The 5,457-nt window shown below is 37.9% G+C and overlaps 1 pseudogene; it reads right to left on the reverse strand.

Moving 5' to 3' along the window:
• Positions 1 to 240: 240 nt before the first annotated feature.
• Positions 241 to 883, reverse strand: LOC122477788 (annotated as a pseudogene).
• Positions 884 to 5,457: the final 4,574 nt, after the last annotated feature.

Consider the following 5,457-nt stretch of genomic DNA (forward strand, 5'->3'; position numbering starts at 1 on the left):
ATCATATCCAAGAAACCCAGGATGGGCTTACTAGTTTGATTCACCTCTTCCCATTCATCAATCTTTATTCACCAGTGGTGTGGAAAGGGATTCTTTAACAAAGCATTATACATAATACTTCTACCAAACTAAACACAAACTTTTTTTTTGTAGTTAAATGCAGAAAGTCGATTTTTTCCGACCCCTTTCCTCCTTTTACACAGCAACTAAATCTTACTGGCCTGGGAGTAGCCCCTATCTGCCCACCTTTTGGCCAATGGAAAGGATTCAGAGAAAACAATACAACCATCAATCACAAAAAGGACGGGCAACAAAGGAAAAGAGTTAAGCTGTGGTTTCAATTATGCATTCCTGTGCAAGGTGCCTTGACCCGCCACAGTGGTAACAGTTGATCTCACCTGTCTTACTGCAATTGATGGCTGAGTGACCAGTTTCACCACACCCATAGCACTTCATTTTGGTGCAGTCATTTTGAATGTGTCCAAATTCTCCACAAGAATAGCACTTCTGTTCATCTGCATGGTCACAGTCACGAGCCAGATGGCCTAGTTTGCCACAGTTGTAGCAACATTGTTCTCACTCTTGAGCTCCTTCTACTCCTTAGCAATGTGACCACCTCTATCACAGTTATAGCAGGCATCTTCCTGAAGATGACGATCCTTGGCAAGATGACCAGACTCAACACAATGATAACAGATGTCTGAATGTGATGAGGAAACAAACTGGAAACCTCTAACCTGGGTAAAACCACCTCTGCCACAGCTTCTCATTCCATGACCATAGCCTCCACTAGTAGGGCATTCCTGGGCCCAATGGCCAGATCATCCACACTTGAAACACTCATTGCTGCTCATGGCTGCATTTAGATATTGGGCATCAGAGCTGACCCCAAGCGGCAGAGACGCAGACACAGGCCCAGTGAAGGTGGCTCCCAAGGTAGAGGCTGTTTATCTGTTTCTTTAATTTACTCATTTGTTTTATTTCTTAAATGCCACATATGAGTAAAATCATGTGGTATTTGTCTTTCTCTGACTTACTTATTTTGCTTACCATTATACTCTCTAGTTCACTTCTATTTTAATGATCCTGTAAACTTGACTTACACTCCAATTTAATTGCCATGTTCATGGTCACTCCCTGGATGTTGTTCCTTCTTGGAACTGCTCTATCTCTGTTGTGGTTTCTTATTACAGCCTCCTTCTAATTTTGTGTATTTTTGCTTCATATGTTTTTGTGGCTATGTTATCAGATAAATGTAAGTTCAGATTTTTTTAATGTTTAATAAATGTTCTTTTATGATGGCATAGTGGCTTTTATTCCAAATAATGCTTGTTGTCTTAAAATCTATTTTGCCTAATATCAATACAGATATACCAAGGTTTTGTTTGTTTGTTTAACTGGTGACTGGTATTTTACCACTTTATTTCTAACATTTCTGTGACAGCCTACTGTACCCACTTCAACTTCAACAGACCTGCAAAGTACCAGAGTATGTTCATAATGCCTAATGCTGAAATTATGTTTTCATGGGGACAAGTTCAAGTAGCAAAAAGCATGCAGGAAGTTGGCGTGTTGGGTTTCCACAATCCTGCAGGTTTTCAAATTTAGAAGAATCTCTAAGGGCCAACATTTTCAAGTGTGTGGTGGAAATGATCTCAACTAGGTGATATCACTCTCAACAAGACTATATTTATTGATCAACAGGATTTCCACCGAGGAGAGACAGGGATGATTATTCCTAAGGGTTTGGGGTTGAAACAAAAGATTTATTTGGTAAAATCCCAGGCACTGGACTGGGAAATTTGTATTGCTCCCAGCATCATCTCAGACTTGAATGATGGGAGTCATTCTACGACATTTATTAAGAGCTCAGAACTTTGAGTCCAGCATTTTTCTATTACCAATAGGACTTACGTTTTACTTCAAGATACTTGACCTGCTTTAGTTTCAGTTTCCTAATTAGCAATAGAATCAAAATAATGTCATGTCCCTCAACTTGTTGTGAGGATTAAATGAAATTTAAATCCAACTCTGTATAGAATAAGGGCTATGTGATTTTGCATTATGAGAACAGTTGAGTTCCTAATGCTCTTTTTTCCCCTTTCAAACATTATCTGTTCCTGGGACACAGGTTACCATGGATTTGTACCTTGGTACCCTTGAGTGTTAGAAGAATGCATGCAAAAGCAAGTACTAACTTTGCCTTAACACCAATGGCTAATAGCCAACTGAAGTGCTATGCTTAATTCTCCTTGGGGGTGAGGGTATCCTTTTCTGCATAACTTACAAAGGCTCATCTCCAGTCCCATCCCAGGGTGCACAAACAATGTCCATATTGCCACCCTAGGCAGCAACTGATGGTCACTAGGCTAGAGACAGTAACCAAAGAGCTCTGAGCCTAATTCTTGTTGAGCAGGACTCAAGTGCTATAACAAATCACCATAAATTGCCAGATTAAAACAACAGAAATCTATTATCTCACAGTTCTGTTGGCCAGAAATTTGACATCAAGATGTCAGAAAAGTTGGTTTCCTTTGGGAGGATCAGAGGTAGAATGTTTCCTATCCATCTTCCTTAGCTTCCAGCAGTCTTTAGTGTTCCCTGGCTTGTGGCAGCATAAATCTAATCTCTGCCTCTGCTGTTACATAGCATTCTTCTTGTGTCTTTCTGTGTCCCAACTTTCCTCCTATTATGAAGACACTAGTCATTGGATTAAAACTCACTCTAAACCAGTATAACTATATTTTTTTTATTAAATTGAAGTATAATTAACAGTCTTATATTAGCTTCAGGTATACAATATAATGATCAAATAATTCTATACATTTTGAAAGAGGACCTGAATAGATATTTTTTTTCAAAGAAGACATACAGATGGCCAACACATATGAAAAGATGTTTAAAATCAATAAAATCATCAGGAGAATGCAAATTAAAACTACAATGAGATATCACCTTACACATGTCAGAAAAGCTAAAATAAAAAATAAAAAATAACAGTGTGATTCCATCTTAACTTGACTACATCTACAAAGACTCTATATTCAATTAAGGTCACATTCACAGATTCCACGTAGACATGAATTTTGGAAGGACACCATTCAACCAAGGGCAGTCTGCCTTCTGTCTACCAACTTTTAAATTCTTCCATTGAGCAAAATACATTCACCTCATCCTGACATCCCCAAAAGTCTTTACCTATCCCATCTTTAATTCTAAATCCCAAATATCATATAAACATTAACTTAAAAAGATTTCAAGTTTCATAATCTAAATGATCCAAATCAGTAATGGGTGAAACTCAAGGTAAGGTTCATCCTGGGGCAAAGTTCCTCTTTATCTAGAGACCTGTAGAACTGAACACCATGTTATTTACTTACAAAATATGCTAGTGAACAAACAGAGGTTAGATATTCCCTTTCTAAAAGGGAGAAAATGCGAAGAATAAAGAGGTTACCAATCTAGAGCAAATTTGCAACCCAGCATGGAAAATTCCACTAGGTTTTAAGGCTTGAGAGGAAAACTTTGTGGCTTGAAGTTCTGTCCTTTATGTCCTTGAAGTCAGGATACTCAAACTTTGGAATACGCCCCCCCCATACACACACACACACACACACACACACACACACACACACACTTGAGGTGATGCTTCACCCTCTGAGCCTTCTTAGGGCAGGGACTCAGGCCACACAGATGGCAATGCCATTTATGTATCCATAAACTCTGTATCCATAACTTTTCTCTCAGGGACTTTCTTCCTTCATTTTGTTTTGTTTATGCCTATTTCAGTGCAGGCTGGTAATGTTTTGCTGGTATAAATTTCTCAAAAACCTCATTTTTGTCTTCTCGTGCTTCTCATGCAAAAGAATTCACACTATTAGACACGATAATTCTCCACAGATCCATCATGGATAACCCTATCTCCTCTAGATTTATGCTAAGATGGTTGATTGGTTCTACATGTCTAACCTCTTTTGTAAATTGGTGTTCAACTACACTTTAGCCTTTTTCTGGATAGGCTGAGTATTTTCCAAATCATCAAGTGCTGGGTCTTTTTTGCTTAACAGTTTATTCTTTTATACATCTCTTTTATATTGCATTTTACTATAAGCAGCAAGAAGAGATGAGGTCATACTTTCCACACTTTGCATGGAAATCTCCTCAGCATTTACAAGTGCTACTTTTTACCCAGTGATAGATCACAATTCATCCAAGTTTTCTGACCATTTATAAAAAGGATCACCTTCCTTTCTGTGTCCAATAACATGTTTCTAGTTTTCATATGAGACCTCATTATAAGAAAATTTAATATTCACATTTCTAGCAACATTCTGCTCATGATGGTATGTATATTCTTTAAGGTGATTGAAGCTTTTTCTAAAGCTCGCCTTACTTCTTTCTGAGCCCTCACAAAAATCACCTTTAACATTAATATTTCTATTCTTTTCTTTTATTATTTAAACTCAAGTTAGTTAACATACAGTGTAGTCTTGGCTCCAGGAGAAGAACCCAATGATTCAGCTCTCGCATATGACACCCAATGCTCATCCCAACAAGTGCTCTCCTTAATGCACATCACCCGTTTAACCCATAGCACACCCACCTCCCCTCCAGCAACCCTCAGTTTGTTCTCTGTATGTTTGTTCTCTTATGGTTTCCCTCCCTCTCTGTTTTTAATCTTATTTTTTCTTCCCTTTCCCTGTGTTCATCTGTTGGGTTTCTCAATTTCCACATGAGTGAAATCATATATCCTTCTTTTTTTATCCACTTTTTGATTCTTTATTAAATATGTGTGTATACTTTGAAGGATGCTTCACACTCTGAAGACTATATTCATTAAGTGGTTACAATTATTTTATTTATTTATTTATTTATTTATATTTTTTATATTAAATATAATTTTTGTCAAATTGATTTGCATACAACACTGAGTGCTCATCCCAACAGGTCCCCTCCTCAATGCCCATCACAAACTTTCCCCTCTCCCCTACCCCCATAAACCTTCAGTTTGTTCTCAGTATTTAACAGTCTCTTATGGTTTGCCTCCTTCCCTCTCAGAAACTTTTATTTCCCCCTTCTCCTCCCCCATGATTCTGTTAAGTTTCCCAGAATCCACATATGAGTGAAAACATATGGTATCAGTCTTTCTCTGCCTGACTTATTTCACTTAGCATAATACCCTCCAGTTCCATCCATATTGCTACAAATGGACAGACTTCATTCTTTCTCATGGCCAAGTAGTATTCCATTGCATATATAAACCACATTTTCTTTACCAGTTCATCGGATGATGGACATTTAGGCTCTTTCCATAATTTGGCTATTGTTGAAAGTGCTGCTATAAACATTGGGGTGCCCCAATGCATCAGCACTCCTGTATCACTTGGATAAATTCCTAGCAGTGTTATTGCTGGGTCATAGGGGAGATCTATTTTTAATTTTTTGAGGAACCTCCAC

This window comes from Prionailurus bengalensis, chromosome X (genome assembly GCF_016509475.1).
Source record: "Prionailurus bengalensis isolate Pbe53 chromosome X, Fcat_Pben_1.1_paternal_pri, whole genome shotgun sequence".
In the NCBI taxonomy this organism is placed as follows: Eukaryota; Metazoa; Chordata; class Mammalia; order Carnivora; family Felidae; genus Prionailurus; species Prionailurus bengalensis.